This window comes from Rissa tridactyla, chromosome 7, assembly GCF_028500815.1.
Source record: "Rissa tridactyla isolate bRisTri1 chromosome 7, bRisTri1.patW.cur.20221130, whole genome shotgun sequence".
Classification (NCBI taxonomy): domain Eukaryota; kingdom Metazoa; phylum Chordata; class Aves; order Charadriiformes; family Laridae; genus Rissa; species Rissa tridactyla.
Window position 1 is genome coordinate 16,975,874 of NC_071472.1, and position 19,569 is coordinate 16,995,442.

At 49.9% G+C, this 19,569-nt stretch overlaps 1 protein-coding gene across 1 annotated transcript in view; it reads left to right on the top strand.

The window, feature by feature from the left end:
* Positions 1 to 19,569, top strand: part of IGFBP2 (insulin like growth factor binding protein 2) — a 66,650-nt gene that overhangs the window by 38,928 nt on the left and 8,153 nt on the right. The gene's annotated exons all lie outside the window — the stretch shown is intronic.

Consider the following 19,569-nt stretch of genomic DNA (forward strand, 5'->3'; position numbering starts at 1 on the left):
AAATCAGTTATCTGGTCTGTGTGACCTCCTGTGGAGCAGTACGTACAAATGCGTGTGAGAAAATACTCCTTTAAAATGGGGACAAGGGACCACTACCACTTCAGTTTGAGAAGTGGCAGGTGAGGGAGTGACAGTGCCTTGTGTGGGGATGGTGGGGTTTGGCTGCAGAGGACCCCAGGGACAGGATGTGAGGGGCACCTGGGTGTGGGTTTGCAATCACGGCCCTGGTGGAGACTGTAGGTGTGAAGGTGTTTGTGATTGCACTGAGTTCGTGTCATTGTCAGGGAGAGAGAAAGCTCAGGAAAACTCTTTAGAATAAATGATGTGGAGGGGTGGCAGGGTCAGGAACGGGATAAAACAGAATAGCACAGCGTGCCGGGATGGGCAGTAAAAGACCAGACCAGAGACTTTGATGAACAGAACACTTGCTAGTAGGATCCCTCAGTGGACAAGTGAGACCTGTGCGTCTTAATCAATCCCAGGGTGAGGATGGACTGCCACTCGAGTTCTGCTTTGCAACAACCACCCAGGCTCACCCTGTATCCAGAGAGAAGCATCCCACAGGGGGAGGGAAGCGTTAACCCCTCTGAAAGCAGCTGACAAGCCCTTGGCTGCAGTTGTGAGCCTGAAAAAAATGGATGTGGGCAGGCGCAGGTGCAGGGAAGAGCTCCAGGGGAGCTGGAGCGCTTGGCAGGGGAGGACTTGGCTGCTCCCTCGAGATACAGGAGGGAAACAAAGGAAGGGAAAGAGCGCCATGAGTTAGAGAAGAGTGTTGGCATGAGGACAGCGTACCATAACTCGTCCCTAATAATATCGCATCAAGAAAACACGGCATCTTCTGCTGGCTGGAGCACTATCCTTCTAGGACATATCCAGGTGAAACCTCTAGGGCAGGGCAGATGCTTTTCTGTTCCCAGGGAGGGTGCCACGATGTTGCTGGTGGCAAGTCCCACATCCAGTGGCTCAGGAGGCCCTCGCACTAGTCCCAGGAACGATTTTGGTTTTTCCCTTAAACAAGAATATATTTTTTTTTAATTTTTTGCTTAGTTTTATTTGTGGGCCCAGCAGGTTTTTTTTCAGTGCACAGGGAACCGTAGGGCTGACGTTGCCATGCTAACGTTCCTTTGGCTTGGCAAGAGGGAAGTTTTGTCACGGGAGAGTGGTTGTTAAAGATCAATATTTATCCACCAAATTCAAAATAAAATCTTGCTCTCAGAATTTGGGGTCTGGTTCAAAGTGCTCTTGGATCTAGGCTAAAGTACTGTTCCTCTTTGACAGTAAGTCACTGTACTGAATTTTCAAAGGAAATGGAGATGTAGAGATTTTTTTGCTGTCTTTGTTAATACTGTTTGCTAGGTGCAGGACCCCACTCTGTATGTTTTCTTTTTTAAAATAGATTTTATTTTTAATTGTAGCAAACCAAGCAGCATGACATACTCTGACCCAAAGCGAGTTTCCATGTATTTATTTATTTACTGAGATTTTATTGCTCAGCATTTCAGGGTAACAGAAGTGTCCAGCGTGTTTGTTTTCTGTAGGCTCTCAAGTTTGCCCTGCAGCCAAGCCAAATTCTTCCAGCTTTGGGGGAAATTGAAGTGAGGAAATCTGTACTTTGTGACCTTAAACTTTCAATGAAAGGGGATTTGGGGAATGGAGAAGCGGCAAGTGCTCAAAGAATGGATATTTGCAACGAGGAAATGGGGGAAGACTTTAAGACAAAGCCCTCGTACAATGCCATTAACTAGATAATGTGGTAAATTTAGGAAGCCCTTGATAGAGAATCGATTGCTAAATGGTAGGTATCAGGTACATCATCTGAGGCCAACAGCCCCAAACAGAAAGAGGGAAAAGGATAGCTGGCATCTCTGATACTTTAATTGCAAATGAAACAAAAGCTGGCAGGCGAGAAATTGAGAAGCATCACATGCCTTTAAGGTCTCCAGAAGGCTCTTCCCCAGCTTACAGTGGTCCTTTGTAGACTGCTGTAGAGTGATTTATGCCTGTGACTCAGTGAGGGTTGGATTTTAGGCATTTGCTTCTCCCCACCTCCAGCCTCTCTCTGCACAGCCGTGTGTTGCCTTTGGGACAAAGGAGCAAGATGCACTTCAGACTATTTATGGCTCATTCTACAATTTCATTCTGGGAACATCCCAGGGAGGCTGATGGCTGTTTCAGCGCCAAATATTCATCAGCCTTCTGCCACTTTCCAGTTAATTTGTCTGGATGACTCCTCCAGTGACTTCTCATATTTTCCACCACCTGATGCTTTATTAAGAGGTGGTTCCTTTGTCTGTCTCTGAGGCTGTTTTGTTGTATCAATGCTACCTCATTTCCTGTCTGATTTAAGGATGCTAACCTCATCAGTCATGGAAACTGATCAAGGCCATTTTTGTAAGGAATCATCATCTGGAAACTTCCATCCCATGCTCACCAGCTCCACGGTAGCAGGTCTGATCTGACCACTGCCCTTTTCTTTGGCAGAGGTACTTCGGTTTAGGGGTCAGCCCATGCGATGTCAGGTCTTCTCCTTGGTGCATCCATCTCTGATACTTTTTGGGTTCATTTTTCACAGCTTTAAGGCCAGAAGGAGGGTTTCCCATCCTTAAGCCTGACTCTTGGTCCAGTTCAGACCACAGATTTTTGCTGTGTGAATTGCTGTTTTGACTAGAGCACTACAAAAGACATTCAATTTTTGACTTTAAAATCACTCATGACAAGCAATGCTATCACAACCCCTTTGTAAACTGTGTCAGTGGCTAATTCGTTGGATTGTCCATGACTATCTCGTCCAGTAAAGTCATCTCAGTAACAGTTGACTATTTGCAAGTGTCATTAATTCTCTTCTGTTCTTCATATACTTAACCATAGGTGAAGTAAAATTTTCCCTGGTTGCTCTTTTTCCTTTTTAATGTCTTATCTGACCAATTTATCCTGCTTTCTTCTGTGGCGCTTCATTTCAGCTGTATTTTAGGAATGAAGAAGAAGCTCGGAGGGAATTTTCTCTACAGGTTTTATTCAGTTTTGCTTTTCATTATTGATTAGCAGTTTCCATTCTCCTCTTCTCTTACACTCCCTTAATAATAAATATTTATGCTGCCCCATCAATTTACATAGTATTATAGCAGCCTTCCAGTACCTAAAGTGGGCCTACAGGAAAGCTGGGGAGGGCCTCTTTGTGAGGGAGTGGAGCGATAGGACAAGGGGTAACAGTTTTAAAACGAAAGGGGAGATTTAGATTAGATATTAGGAAGAAATTCTTTACTGTGAGGGTGGTGAGGCACTGCAACAGGTTGCCCAGAGAAGTTGTGGATGCCACAACCCTGGACCTGTTCAAGGCCAGGTTGGATGGGGCTTTGAGGTTGGGGAGGTGTCCCTGCCCATGGCAGGGGGGTTGGAACTAGATGATCTTTAAGGTCCCGAACCGTTCTATGATTCTGTGGACATCAAAAGAGGCAGAGCCCTGCCCCACCAATCTCTGGTCTTTCCATGCACCTTCTGTGCTGCTGGGGGGGCACTGGGAGCAGAGATGATACAGCTTTGCTGGGGAGGACCCAAATACTGGAGGTGCTGAGTGCATTTTGCTCCTTTGGAGCTCCCTGGGAGTGGAAGACTTTCCTACTTCCCCTTGAAAGAGAGGGGAGGACATAACTGCTGGTGATATTTCATGCAGAGAGAGTGAAGTACTCTGGTAATTTGTTCAGCGTGTCTTAGAGGAGGCGGCCCATGTGGTGCATTATGCAGTCTGGTCTGTGTATGAAAATGGCAATTGCCATTAAAAACCCACCGATCTTTTGTTCTCTGTGTGTTGGGCTGTTGCATGATGAGACCCACTGACAAACTTGGCAGGCCTTGCTCAGCCTGCTGCATGGGGTCCTCCTCCGCTGGGGCAGAGGACCCAGCCCGAGCCCAGTGAAACTGGACCTGCCAACTCTGCTGTCTCGGCTGCTGAAACAAATCCTGTCTTTGAATGCTCCGTCCCTGCAGAATTTGCGTTACTGCTCCCGTGAGGTGTTAAGTGCCACCAGTAACTCTTCACTGCTGACTTCAAACCCTTCCCTCCGGGGCAACCTGTTTGCTGCTCCTCCAAGCACACTTTCTAAGAGATGCAGGAGGGAGACGTAGTGAAACAAGTCTGTAACTCTGCTATTGCAGCTTTAGGGATGTCACTGGGCTGGAAGAACTTGATGATGAACAGATCTGTGCCTGGGAAGGGCCAACACAGTGAAACCTGTAGAAATGAGATCAACCCAAGGATTTTCTTACCCTGGTATTCAATAGGAAGAGTCAAATGCAAACATGATGATGGCAAGCGCATGTGGCTGTCCATCTTGAGGCCTGTTCAGTGCAAACTGCGTTTATCTGTTTGCCAAGAGCAACACACTTTTTTCCCTTTAACCCTCAGCAAGCCTTCCCGCTTTCGCCTGGCCGACACATCATGGTTTATTTAGCAAAAGCAAAGCTAAATAAAGGCAGAGGGAGTGGAGTGAGGGGGGCCATGGCTGGGCTTTGTGAAAGGCAGGGATGGGTCAAGGGAGAAAACAATTAGGAAAAAGCAAGTGTTTTGGTGCAGAGTTTTAGAGTGGGGCTTGTAATGTTCAGTGGTAAATAGCCGGTTAATCAATGCCAGATTGTCTGTTGGACGTCCTCTTAATTACTTCAACCTGTGCCAGACACTGATATCCTTGAATCCTGAAAAATCCCATTAGAAGGTGCTTTCGTTGGGGCCCAGCCAACATGCTTCGCAGGCTTTTGAGAGAGAGCAGCCCGTGACGAGAGCGAGCACCGATGGGCTGGGGCCGTCGGGGCAGTGGCGGGGTGGCACTGGAGGGGTCTCTCCCTGCGTCAGGAATACCCCGTGCAGCTTGTCAGGAGCTTGCAATGAATCCCTCGCTCTGGGGTGGTGTCCCGGCTCTCCAATTAGACAGGCAGCAGTAAGAACTGCTGCTGCTGCTGTTTTCCATGTGCCTTGGCTTTGTTCCTGTGCCCTCGGCTTGTGCCAAGGCCTTCTGTATTTGTGAAAAGGCCGGGCATTTTTTTTTCTCTTTAAAGAAGAGGTGTCCTGGCTGCCAGCCCCTCGAGTGGGCTGCAGTTGATTTTGGAGGCATGATGGAGGTGTGCATGGCACACAGCAGGTGCACCTTGCTTTCTGAAGGTCACTCCTTGGTTAAGGGACCACAAAGACCTGCACTTTGGTGTTTAGGTCTTTCTGCTGACTTGTTCCTGTGGGCTGAGATGGAGAGCTATGAATTTGTGAATAGGGGGACGAATGAGAAGATCACTATTTCTCAGTTTCATTAGGCATCCCGTGAAAAGATCAAGCAGCACATCTTGGGGAGCAGGGCGCAGTATTAAACCACGAAAGTCATTGCCGTAGGAAGCTGGAAATGTCCTGGATTTAAATGGCTTCTAAAACGAAGTATAGAAATTCATAGAGGAATGGCTGGCTATAAAATATGAAGATCCATTGTGCGGCCTCTGGCTCAGAACATCCCTACGCCATTGGTTTCCAGAAGCAGAGGAAAAGATCAGCCCTTGTGCTCCTCCTGACATCTGCTGCTGACCACAGCTGTAGCTGCTGGTGGATCATGGAGATCGCAGCCCAATGCTGGAAGAGCACACTGGTGCCTTGGCAGGGAGACATGAAGAAGAGTCATGTGCTGGGGCCTCAAGCAAGCTGCGTGCAGCTGGGCAGGTCTGCGCTGCTCCTCCCTCAGCCTCTGCATCATGGTCAGCTTATATTTTGGTCTCGTGACTGCTTTGGTCTCCTCACAAGGAACCACCGCAGCCCGCTCCCTCTCTCACTGGTGAGCATCGCTGCAGATGCCCTCTGCTGTCCCCTCTCCATGGCTCTCAGTTGAAGGGGGGGTTAACATGGGTTCCATATAAGCCATACTTGGCTCATGGGTGCATGGACCCTGAGCAGAGGACACACAGTCAGAGGCTCTGGTTACCAGTTTTGGTTTTTATGTACTGCAGTATCTAAATTCTCTGCCTTCCCCACCTTTGGAAGATGGGGTGTCCTTGTGAGGATGACTTGGGTTGGTCTTCCCATGGGTAAAGCCCAGCTGGGTTCAGTTAGAAAGCCTAAAGAGAGATTTTTTGATAGGAAAGGTGTCTTTACTTTGTGCATATAAGCCTTGTTGGAGGAAGGGAAAAGGACAGGGAGAGGTTTAGAAATTGAAATTTACTTACTGCCCTCCTCCCAAGGAATCCAGAAGAGCTTTTTTTAAAAAGAGCACCTTTTTTAAAGATGAGATTGTTTTCCTTTCCAGTGAAACAAGAGTGCCTGAGTAACTCTCAAACCCACAGCAGCACCCACTAACAGTTTGGGATAGGAAGTGCAGAGCTTAATTACGTTTTGGCCCACTTTCACTTCACCATTTAGATGTTTCTTCTCCTGGGCTTGAAGTCTTGTTGGACTGGGGCAGGAAGGACCAGGGGTGCTCATTCGGCTGCTGCTAGTACGCCTTGCTTTTTGCTCGCTTCAGGGGTGGCTTTTGTGTTTAGACATCTGAGAAAAGATACCAGGCAGTGGGGATAAAAGATGGTTGGACTCAGCACTGCAGCATGAAATCAAACTGGAACGCAGCATTGGGAGAGCTGACAGTGCTTTGAATATCTTACTCTCGTAGGAAGGAGGACAGGCAGGACATTGACGCCTGCTTCCATCGGAAGAGTTGAATGCCAGAGCTTCCAAGGTGTGACGCTGGCTGAACGGGACTCCCTTGTGGGTGGGGGGCAGGAGAACAAGCAGGTGACAGTCAGGGCAGCACATCTGGGGAGATGACAGGTGGGAGCGAGGAACGTACCTGACAGGCATGAAAGCCAAGCGGTGTCACTGAGGAGCTTGCTTCTGCGTGTCTGAAACAGATGGTGGGAATTGCTGCGTCACTTCCCATCCAGCCACTTACCCTGAAGCTGCAGTAGTCCTGGTTTCAGCAGGTCTTCCGGCTTGTAGCAGGTATAAAGCCCATGGGCTGTATGTGTGGGTTGTATCCCGTGTGTTAGCAGCAACCGGTGTAATGCATCTGCTGTGCATTCGGTGCTCGGTGAAAGCCGGGCTGCCCACTGAGCGGTCCCAGCCCCAGTCTGCAGTGAGAGAAATACTGTCTGGGGCAGTGTTTTAAAGCCAGGCTTTGGAGACACCACTGGTACCTGCCCGTGCCAGATCATGGCCTGAAAGCTCAGGAAAGACGCTGGGCACGGGTCCCTGGGAGGATGCTGCAGCCCAGCAGTGGTGCCCCGACTCCTTCCTGCAGGAGGGACCAGTCCCGTTGTTCTCCCAGTGTCTGGGAAGCACTTGGGGTGGCTTAGTGGGAAAATAGCCAACTTTGCCGCCAGTATTCCTCTCCGTTCCCAGCGACTGCGTGCCTGGCTTCTCCTTTTCACAGGGAAACACAAGCATCTTCCAGCGTAGGAGCTGGCAAAGGGGCTCGCGGGTAACCTTTCCTCTGTCTGGGGGCACGAAGGACCTTTGCGCTTCCTGGAAGGGATTTCAAGCGCCCCATGCATCGGATGCAGGCTTCCTGAGCTGGGCTTTTCTGTTCTTCAGGCCACCTGGAAGGATGTGCCAGAGGAGGCTCGCAGCGTGATTGTTTGTGAGCGGTAGCTGGCACTAGCGCAGCCTGCGCTGGGTGGATGGAGGGGGACGTGGGGGCTGTGTTTTGATTCTGCTTTTCCTGTTTGTTGTAACTTGGCAGAGGCAAAGTTTCAGAGACTGCAGGGGCAGCGAGATCCTTTTTCTTTTCTTTCTTTTCTCCCTGGCATGTACTGTGACACCTTTCGCCAGTAACTCTGATTTTTATTTTATTTTTTTCCCAGGGGGAGCAGAGGGACAGTGGGAGGGGGAATTGGTGTGTTGAGAGTCTGTAGCTTTGGAGCAGACATACCAGAATATTTAGGATGGGGTTCATTGTCTAGAGGGGAGACTTTTCTTAAAAGCAGCCCCCAGCAAGTGAGCAACCGTCACAGGGGCTTTTGTTCCTGCTTCAGGTGGGGTTTCAGTGGAAAAATTTTTAAAAAGGAAGAAGGAAAAAAACCAGACCCAAATGCACAAAACCCTCTCCCCAAGGCCTGCTCAGCAAATGGAGATAAAGCAGCAATAAAGTCAATTGCTCAATTAAGCCAGATGTACGTGCTTTAAAGCACTAACAGATGTGGCAACAGTGGCTCTAATGAAGCGGAGTTTTATGGACCGAGTGCGATGGAGGCGGGTGCGTGTGTGCCTGCGCTTCCCGACGGGGAATGGTGCAGCCCTGCTTTTGTTCTGGGGGCTGATGAAAGCCCTCGGAGGGTATGTGGGTGCTCGGGATTGATGTTTCCCACTGTCCTCTCAGCTCCTGCCCCCTTGCCTTCGGAATGGCTGCAGTTATGGCGCTTTTCAGTTGCGGTGGTCTGTCTGAGAGCAGCGAGGGTGGGTTAATTATAGCACTCCAGGGCAATTTATCTAATGACAGCCTCCCGTCTTAGTGCTCCCAGGAGGTTGTGGTGGTCCTCTTGATGTGCTTCTTCCCCAGACCCTATGCCTGGGGAGTTACATGCCCTTAAATGACTGCCACATTTTGTTTTGCAAATCTGGGGGTTCAAAAATGCAGCAGAGAGCTGTGAGATGCTTTCGGCTGTAAGAAGATGGATAAAGGCCGGATAGAACCTGTTATTCGCATGCTGTACAACACCTGCAACGTCCAGGGTGAGTGATACCTGCTGCAGAGCAGCCGGCTGGGTTTTGGCTGCGGAAGCTCAGCTGGGCCATGCTTAGACCATGTCCAGGGTTTGTTGGGAGCGGGACGTAAACATCAGTATGCCACAAGCTAGCTGAAGCTGTCCAGCATTTTGGGATTGAGCTCCATGTGAACACCTATCCCACTTGAAGCCAGGGGATTCCCCAGCATTTTCTTGCAGAAGCTCGGTGTTTTAACTATTTGGCTTGTTAACACAGGCATGGGTGGTTTGCTGTAACTGGGGGACCACCCCACCACCACATACCGGCAGCTCACCCTTTAAAGGGCTCTTTGCCACAGGCCTGGGTATCTTCCAAGCCTTAAGGTGGTAGCCAGATCCTCCCACCAGGAAAGGGGTGTTGTGTAGATCAGGTGCATGGCAAACACTGGGGCACTGGCGCTGAGCATGCTGCCTGGGTGTGCGAGAAATGCTGTCTGGAGCCCTTTGAGCAGAAAGCTGACTGTTGCACATCTGAGCTTCCCTTCCAGTGGTTTAGCTGGCTTATCGCATCTGTCTCCATCACTCTGTTGTTTTGTGGTGGTCTGTTTTTTAAGCTTTGCGATGCCTCTCTCCTCCTTGGGAATGCAGCCGACTGATGTTCCCCTTTCTTTTCTTCCTTCCTCTACCACAGTTTTATGACTCTCTCTTCCTGCCTTTTGCTCAGCGGGAGTCTGCATGCTCCTGAGGCTGGAGCTTGGGCAACTTCATGGGTGGCCCAAAATACAGAGTCGTTTGGAAACAAAGTGAGATCCAGCCCCTTTATAAAGGCAAGAGACCAAAGCGATGACACAGCAGGGCGAAGCAGCAGGCTGCCTTGCGCTGCTTCCCTCCCACCTGTGTGGGAGGAAACTTCCCCTGCTGAAGGCCAAGTGACATTGGTCTGGCCATGCTGTAGGCTCTGGAGGTTGGAAGTCACCAAAGGACCATAAAGGTGACTTGCATTACTTGCGTGTGCATGGCTGTTGTATGCCATAAACAGTTATTACAGATCAACTGATCTGCAGTAAATTGCTGCCTTCTGGTAGCCTGTCCACAAGTCTGAGCCCTTCACGGCGTTACTGCATGTGCGCGTGTGTCATTGAGCAGTGGGACAAATCCACGGGTCTTAATTTTGGCAAAACTCCTCTTTATTTCAATAGCAGTGCTGTATCAACTAAGAATTCATGCCTAGAGAGAGGCAGTTGCCTTATGTCAGTAAATGCACATAGCAAGATAAATAGTATACGTGCACAATAAATACACATGCAAGACCAGGTTCAGTTTCTTCTCATGCTGTACTCTAACGTGAGGGTTCAAATTCAGCTCTGCCCCTACCTGGGAGAGGGATAAAACAAGGGTTAACGAAATCCAGCAAAGTGACTGCAAAACCGAGTGAAATATTGCCCCAAGAACAGATGAACAAAGTATTTTGACATAACCTGAAACAATTGCAAAGTTGTTTAGCTTGAACATCAAACAAGCAAAAAAACACAATGAACTTGGGGCTTAAATGTGGGATATGGTAACTCGGTAATAGCCCTAATGAGGAGGGAATGATAATGTCTGTGAGCGCTGGAGGCGGCTGGGAGATGCTGGGGGGCAGAAGAGACTCACAACTAAATTACAGCAGATACCGCCTCTTTTCCACCTACAGTGCAGTGCTCTGGTTTTATTGGGAGGCAATTGTGCTTTGTCCCTGGGGAATGCAGGTTCCTGGGGAAAAAGCAGTCACAGGGTTGGCTTCAAGGCTGGTGCTTGGCGAGGCGGCTATGATGGGGACTGTAGGTCCAGCAGACCTTGAAAGGACACTGGTGGTAATTGCTGTTGGGCTCTGGCAGGGTAGGAGGAGAAGATAGGAAGGAATTATCGTAATAATAGAGCGTTTTTCAAAAAGGCAGACTTTGAGGAAATGCGCAATGAGATCTGGGTGGGTGGTGAGGGGAGCCCTGGACTGAGCTGCCATCTGGAAGATCGACTGTGGAAAAAAGTGAGATGTTATTTAAAAACTAGTAATACAAATGGCTGAAGTTCCTTCCATTTGCGTGCAATAGTCATAATAACCGGAGAAGCCAATGTGGCTGAGAAGGGCGTGGAGCAATACCGGAGATAGGCGAGAGAAGGCTCTCGCAGGCAGGGTGGGGCACTGCTCTGACCTTTTGGGGGTTTAAAGTATTTTTTTGCTTTACTTGCAGTATGGTTTTTTTTCCTCCTGATTTTGAAGCTCTTCCACCTTTCAACTGGGCGGAAGGTTGGACTTTTGGCCGCTCTGCACACAGCCTTCCCATAAGGTGTGCAGAAATACTCTGCCGTAGGCTCTTCTGGTCATGTCCTGTTCAGAGTCGCTTCCCCACCAGCTGTTGGTCTTGATGGGGGTTGTGAACAGGCACCAAAGGGCTTCCAGAGCCAGAGGACATCTTCCTGGTGAGCTAAGCCATCCCCGAGGAGCTAGAACAGGCAAAAGGTATTGCCAAAAACAACCCCATGACTATCTCCTCTGGCTTCTCATATGGTAAAGACCACAAAATTTCCCATAGCCACCTCTCCTTGGGACAAGATGTCTTGTATTTAGCTAAAGCACCCTACCCATGAGACACATTACATGGGTTTGGAGACCCCAATGGGCAGATGGGAGCACTTCCTCCAGCAGCACATCTTTCCTCGGTGCAGGTCCAAATTGTTTTTTGACAGTCTCTCTCCAGCTAACTTGGTGTTTGCTTGTCACTGCCTACACCTCAAAAGGTATTCATCTTAAAATAGGAGAACAGTCTGAACAGGTCCTGTATATTATACTTTTTCCAAAAATGTGTGAGGGAGGCAGAAATGTTTAGTGTGAATTCGGAGAAGGGTTTCTTGTTTGTGACTGTGTGTCCATCGGATCATCAGTCCTTCATCAGCCCTTTCTGGTGGGCTGCAGAGTGTCGTACCTGTGAATCAGCCTTGTTGGGATTCACAGCTCCTGTAACTCTGCCAGCCTCTGGCTCTGCTGCAGGAGAGGGAGATGCAGCATCCCAATGCCAAACAGAGATCATCTAGATAATAATTAACATGCAGGCACCCTCATGGAGGCTGCGGTAAGGAAAGCTTGGATAGTCCGGACTGTGGGATGCAAAAGCCCCAATGGGCTTGGACCTGGGCTCAGAGATGAGCCTGTGTTTCCTAAAACATACCGGGGAAATAAAGGTAATTCAAACACAGCAGTAAAACCTGTAGGAAATGAACGAGGTGTTTTTGTGGTCTGGTTTTGTTATGGAAATTGATAGGAACTGAGGATTTAGGAGCTGAGCTTATCCTGGAAGTCGGTGCAGGCTTTTTGGGGTGGCTGGGGCACGGAAGGCCATATGGCTGCGTGTGAGTGACTGGGGAAGGAGAGCAGAGACTTGGCCTGGTAAGCTTAATGGCTTGTTTCATTCAGGCAGAAGCCCCTAATGACTAAGTAGCAGCTCCTCTGGGGATTTTACAGATGGGGTCAAGGTCAAATCGGGAAGCTGCAGTGCAATTAATTTAAGCTTGGAAGTGTTTTCAAGTTAATTCGTTTGGTTCTGCTGGGAAGGTTGCAGCTTTGTGGAGGGCTAATCGGAGAAGCGTGTTGAAAGGGCTGAGATACGGTTCACTAACAAGGGGGAATGCTTTTGTGGTGGCAGGGAGCTCGGAGAGCCTCGCGCAGCAAAACCTTGCAAACACGTTAAGGTCCTTCCCCTGCGGGAGCTGCCTGCACACGTGTTGAAGTTAAGCACATGCTCAAAACCACTGTCATCAGCCACAGGAGGAGACCCTCTGGCACCTCAGCTTTTAGGTGAGTCCGGAGAGTCTCTGCTGTAGGTGCACCTTGGGATGCTCAGCAGCCCCACGCTCGGGGGAAGAAGCGGGTGAAAGAAAAGCAGGCTTGCAAGTGGAAGCTGGGTTGACTTGAAGTGTCCCCCTGCATTTTTGAGGGACCTGAACAGCTTTTTCCCTTATCGTTCTTGGCAGGCAGCGAGCGGCTGGCGCGGGAGGGAACAGGATGTCGCAAACACCGCTTGCAGGCTCGCTGTTGGCAGGAGGAGGGCTGGAGCAGACCTTCCCCAGTGGTGGTTTGTCCTCTGCTGGGCCCACACAGAGTGGGCTGGTGATATGCTACGCAGCCCATCAGTCGAATCGTTTGGAAAGAAAGCTAACAAAACAAACCCTGCTATTTTATCTCTCTTCAGCCTGGCTGCACATTTCCATGAAATGGTGGAAACTTACTATTTTTGAGAATTCTGTTCCTGTTTGAGATGTAGCTGGCATTTGCTGACGTGTTTGTAGATATATTGGGAGGTGGAGGAGGAGGAGGACTAATAGGGAGACAGGCAGTCATGCAAACACATGCACATGCAGAAACACATAGAGGCAGGCTGTGTTATTGCACAAGTCCCGTATCCTTGGGAAACCAGGCTACAAACATGATTTAAAAAAAAAAAAAAAAAAGGCTATTTGAAGTAAAGCCCAGGGGAAGGGACATCTCCATCCCTCTTCCCTCATCTGACATCAGCTCCACTTCAGTATCACTTCTGTGCTTGCTCCAGGGTGCCAGAGGAGTTTGTGTGCAAAGGGCACAGGCACAACTATAGGGCGCTGTGCAGTGGGTAATAGGTTTTTCTCTGGCTCTGGACCTAGGTGGATGGAGGAGGGCAAGTTGCTCTCTCCAGCCACCAGGAACGGGCAGAGAAAAGAGAGCGAAGCAGGCTGCTGAAAGCTGCGCTGCTCCGACTCATGTCCCCGACACTTTGCAGGAGCATAAACCATTTCCTGCGGGATGCCCGAGCCAAAGGAAGGCACTGGGTGCCCCTTGGATCACCCCTCGGTGCCAGCCGCTCAGGGCAGGGAGAGGAGCTTGCTAAGCAACCCCCTGGCCAGAACATGCCGTTCCCTCCCCAGTCCTGCCCTCCCTGCTGGTAGAGATGGGCTGAAAAGATCTCACGCCAAAATAAAGGGTGTTTGCAGAGCCCCAGGGCTTTTGGCCCCAGGGGATCTGGGTGTTTTGTGGACAGCTTATCAGAGAGGTAAAACAAGCTCTTGGAGACCAGTGCAGGAATTTTCTGGCTGTGGTGTACAACTGCCTTGCTGTTACTGATCAAGTTGGTGTGATGAAATAACCCTGGGGAGCGCAGGCAGGCAGGGAATCCCGGGAACCTGCCCTGAGGAGCTCCTTGGCAGATGGAGAGATGCTCTGTGCTGATCTCCATCTGCGCGTCTCGTAGGAGCCGGCGGTTCTGAGAGATTTGGGAGACCAGCCTTCCTGCCAGCCCTCCCAAAAGCTGGGTGTCATGGACACCCCTGGGCTGCCCAGGAATGCTGGCTGTGCGTCCTCTGCCACCAAATCAAGTGCTTAAACATCCACGTGTCGCCTGTGCAGAAGCAGATGAGGCTAAGCAGAACAGGCTGCGGGCTGGAGAGAGGGGACCAGGAGAGGTATGGGGGCACCCCTGTAGTTGAATCCAGAAAGGGATCATGCACGATTCCTCCCCAGTTAGGCCTGTCAGTGGCTATTAAACCCAGTCTAGATGCAGCCTTTGGCTCCTGAGCTGCTGATTGCCAGGAGGAGAGCTGGGGAGGGATTGCTCTGTAATTGTGTCCTTTCTTGTGCTCCTCCCCTGAGCATCCACTTTTGGCCTTTGTGAGAGATGTTCTCCTGGGGCGGGGGGGCTTCTTCTCTGCTCTGCATCCTTTTGCATCCCTTCTCCTCCCATCGCCACCTCCTCTACAGGACCCATTGCTTGTGCTCCCTCTGTGGCATTTCCCAGTCACGTTCTTTTTTGGTTTTTTTTAGTCTTGTTTTTTTTTTTTTGTGTGCAAAGAGTGAAATTTGAGTGGCTGCTTTGGTTTCGTCTGCCTCTGGAGAGCTGCATGTAGCGCGACTTCATTGTGCCTGGGGCCAGACCACGTACCATACCAGTGTCCCCCGCGTTTCCTCCCTGCCGCCAGCTGAGCGTTGAGGGATGCTGCGCCCTGGCTCAGCGCTTTGCAGTTTGGCAGCCGTAATCAGCAAACTCTGGGTCCCTTTTTGGGGTAGGATGGGCCAGAGGGCCTGGGGGGGACTTTGTTCTTGGCAGCTTCTGCTGCGAGGAAATTGCAACGCCGGTATAATCCCTGCTGGCAAAAGTTTTCTGAGGTATCTGAGCTCCAGGTCAACAACACCCACACCAGAGCTATTGCACCTGAACCTTTGCCCAGGGCTCTCCTAGAAATACTTTGCAGACTCATGAGGCAGAGGTCACCGGGGCTGTGGTCGGGGTTTGTCTACTCCATCCCCACCTTTCTGCAAGAAATTCTCTGGCCATGGCTGTTGTGCATGTTAAAGGTCAGGTTTAAAGACTCTGTCTGCTCTCTCAGGCTGCGAAGGACAAGTGCTGGGCTCCTGGCAGCCTGGGACAGGCAGCTCTGCTCCTTAAAATAAAAAGTGGCAAGCAAAGCCCAGAACAGGGGCTTAACTTGTCCTGAAATGGTAGAACTTACAGCCACAAGAGGCTGTAAATCCTGGAGGAAAAGAAAAAAAAGCTAGACAGACACGCAACGCTGCTCAGGGTGAATAATCACTCCCTGGATGCTGCATTCCCGCAGCCCCAAGTGCTCTCGCTCCTGCGCACGGTGCGGTGCCAGGGCAGGAGCACGCAGGCTCCTGGGTTTGGTCATCGATTCCCTGCCCTTTGGACAACGCTCACAATTTTTTCCATGCCTTTGTTTTTTACCGTGCGCAACCCAGGATGAACACCTCTCTCTCCAGGGTAATTAATGAACTGCAAAGCACTTTGATGTCTTCAGAGGGAAAAGTGCTGGCACACGGAGGCTGCAGTTGCTGCAGGAGGGAGATGTAAGCCCCGTCCAGCCTGGGACACAGCCGGGACCTGAGTCTAGCGGGGCTCCAGGCAGGTTGTTGAAGGCCACTTGGGTGAAACTTTCTGCGAGTCTGGGACCTTAATCAGCACTTAAACACTGTGCAAACACCCTGGAACAGATAAGCATGTGAAACCCTGCGGGAAAGCTGTCGTCGAAGGAAAACAAGAGCCGAGAGAGAGCAGCGCTGGAGAGGGCGGCTGCGGTCCTTGGCATGGTGCGTGTTCCCCGTGATACAGGCTGGCCCTCTCGTGCTAAGTGAGTGCTACTGGCTTGATCCCGTCCCGCAGCCCAGATACGCTTCGGGGCTCTTCAAAGGGATAGAGATGTATTTTTAACTTCAGGCAGCTGCCTTTTTTTGTGTGGTGCTTTTTTCTTATTGTAGCTCTGGAGGTGGCAGGTTGTTTTCAAGCCCCTCTGTTCCTCAGCTGTCTCAGTGGAGGTGCCTAGAGGTCTCAAACCAGATTCCCCAAAATTTCAGCGCTAGAAATTGGTAGCCGCTTTTGAAACTGTTGGCGAGACTGTGCAGATGTTAGCTGATGGCCATTTGAGCACGCTTTCACCTCAGCCAAGTCCTCGCCCCATTGAAGCCAATGGGATTTTTCCTTGGAAAAAGGCCATAAAGAAGTCATTTTCTTGGCATGGAGAGAGGTGTTTCATGGGCTCCACATCAGTGTTCAGGAGAACTTCAGCTATCTGCTTTGATTCCTGCCACACTTGTCCCACCCTGCACAAAGTGCTCTACCTTTTGATCCAAAATAGCACAGGAGATGTTTTCCACATGCCATAGGAAAATGGAAGAACTATAAAACTTAATTGTTTTGGAGTTTGGCACCACTTTGTTCACAGATATATTTAGCGTGAATTGAAATTGGTCAGCAAAAGGGCGTTTGCCAGGATGACAAACGGATTAGGTTTGTATATCTGAGGCAATTGCATACCTGCCCATCCCACGCCGGTAGGGTTGATGGGTGTCTTAATTGGTTCATGGATAGTCATAAGCAAGCACGCCCAATTTGCTTCTTTTGGGCAGTGTTAAAAAGCATTATCTGGCCGTAAAAGGCGTTGCTTGGCTCATGGCGTGCTCTGTGTTCTCCCAACCTTAAGGCTTGATGTCTTCACTCTTGAGGCTTGATGTCTTCACTCTTGTCATTGCTACTTGTCCCGTTTGCTCTTTGAAATGTGGTCTGTCACACCTGATGCTCCTGTGTGCGCAGCTCATCTGTGAAGGAAATGCTGGTGCTTTGCACATGGGGCCAACTTATTCTGTCCTGTCTCCCTTTCCCCAGGGATGGAGCCATCCCTGCAGGCCCCAAGTCAGGAGAACTCATCCTAAGAGCAGCACCAGGTTTGGGAGAGGAAAAGCTGTGGTGGGGCTCTGGCATCAGCCCCATGTGGATCAAGCCAGCTCAGCGTCAGGGCGATGGTACGGCTCCCTGTGGCTGTCTCGGCCTTGGGGAGGAGAGCTTGCAGTCGATAGCAGCTAGACCTTCCTGGCCTCTGCTCTAGCCTTGCTCCTGTGATGGTGCCCGGGGAGCCAAGACCAATCTCTCCTGCCCCTGGGTGTGTTCATGCACATGGGCTTGCACACTCTGCTCCCTTCGGTGGTTTTCTTTGGGCTGACATTTGTTAGCATTGGAAAGTGAGAAAAATGAGCGAAAATATTATCAGAAGCAGGTTTTGTGAATGAATCAGCCGACAAGAGGCTTACCAGCTCGCCTTCATTTACTAGTGCAGTGCTTATTTGGGCAGATGTCTATATATTTTAGTTGGAGGCAGGAGGGAGTGAGAATCGATGGGGGAAGGCACTGCTTCCAGTTTGCTGCTTTTCCGTCAGTTTGTACCACTGGTTTTCTCAATGAAGCAGGGGACTGCAAAGTGTCTGAGATGCTGCCCTGCTGCTGCGCTTGTTCTTCTGCTGTTGACAGCTTGGTGGGACACCAGGGAGAGGAGCACAAAAGACTACTGGAAGGCTAAAACCCTCCTAAGCAGCTCATTGTGGATCAGAGCCTGGCCAGCCTTGCCCGTCTCTTGCACGGTGCTTTTTCATTTGATCCTGTCTGAAGGGCGGCCTCATGGCCTTCTCTCTTCTCACTATGTGTTTCTAATTAACGGGGAGACTGGTGTATAAACAGAAGATTCCTGCTCAAAATATTCCTTGTCCGGCTCCTAGGATGACAGCCAGACAGCAATCGCCAGGCAGCAGCCCAGACTTCGAGCTCGCCCATCTGGCTATCAGACCTGGTCCCAGTTCTCATCTGGAACCAGTATTGAGGAAAGTCATGGACTTTGCCAGCTTGGTTTTGCCCCGTGTTTGCTTTTCAGTTGCTACCTAAGCAGCTAAAAACCTGCAGACCAAATGCATTTAGTATTTCTGGGAAGTGGGATGGTCCCAGTATTGGGAGATCCGAGGCCAAAATGGTGAGGAAGTTCAAAAGTATATTGGACAAATCCATTGAGGGATGGGCCTGTCGGTGACTTTTAAATCCTCTGGGTCGGTTGCAGTCTCCAGCCATGAAAGTGCTTTTACTGCTGGTCCGCAGTACAGACTGGGAGTGGTCCTTCCAACGTGTGTCCCTGAGCAGCTGCTGGTGGTCTCTTGTGGATGGCATGTTGGGCTGGGGTGGCTCTTTGATCCAGCTCACTTGGGCTGTTCTCTTGCCATCAGTCTGCAGGCATTTGCTGAGTAAGTTCAGGCAAAATTCTTCTTGCAGTTTACCGTGTTGAGCCTGGGGTTGTCACACCTGAAAAGAGCTTGGAAAGCTGTGGCAGAAATAAAACACTTGCCATTATGATTTTTCATTCTCTGTCATGACAGTAGAGCTATGCTTTGACAAAGCATCATGATGCAGCTTCTGAAAAAAGGAAATGTTAAAAATCTTTAAATGCTCTGTGTGTTTGGTCTTCCAAGAAGCAGGAGGGATACATAAATTAAGCATTGTTACGTGAGCTAAAGCATTGCTTGCCTTCTGTCATGCACAGTTTGATGTGATTTCTTTACTTCTATATACGTGCCTGAACTCTGGAGCGCTGGAAAGCTGAAACTGGAGGTGCCAGAGAGAATGCTGATGTGGGGAGGCTGGGTGCTACAGTTCCTCCTTGGCATGTGCTAAAGGACACTTCATGTTTGTCACCACTGTAGTACCAGAATGGTGTGCTCTGTCACTGGTATGGGACCTGTGGAGCTGCTGAGGAGCTCCTGTACACAGAGACGTACTTAGCCTGGGTTATTGCAGCGAGAGGTGATGTGTGTGCATGGGTTGAATCATAATTTGGACTGGAAAGAACCTCTGGAGGTCTTGGTCCAAGCTCCTGCTTAAAGCAGGGCCAGCTTCAATGTTAGATCCATATACAGTTAGACGTGCTTGCTCAGCCAGATCAGACCAGGCACCAAGGAGGGGTCAGCTGTCACCTTCTGGGGTTCTGGAGCAAGCAGGAGGAATTGAGATCTGTCCAAAGTAGGACACGATGGTTGCAATGCTGCAAAGTCCCTTTGGACTTTGCAGCATTGCAACCATCGTGTCCTACTTTGGCAAGGGTTGCTCTCAGAAAAGGCACCCAGTGAACTGCAAAAATGCACAAAGCAGAGAGTGAAGGAGGTGGAAAAAGTCCAGTGTTCAGCCCCAGATTTCTGCTATCTGATTTTGAAATGGCTGATCTAGCTGGGGGTCTTGTGGCTTGGAGCAGTGGCAGAGTTGGGCCCAGGACATGTGGGGCTGTTCCACGGTCAGCAGAAGTGGCCAAATGCAGAAGTAGGTAGAAGATAAATGAGTAATGCACTGTATGACAAACGACGTGAAAGACGATACGGCAAGGAGGATCACTGGAATGGCAGGATCTCCGAGGGAAATTAGGGTGGCCATAAAACAGAGGCAAGGCATTTTTGAAAGCAGGCCTGAAAATTTATTTTAGCACATTAATATTGAGTAAGTATTCCTGGAGATACTCTGGGGGATGATAGATGGACTCAAGGTATTGTTACTAATCACTGTGGTTTTAAGTTTTGGAGCCGAAGTA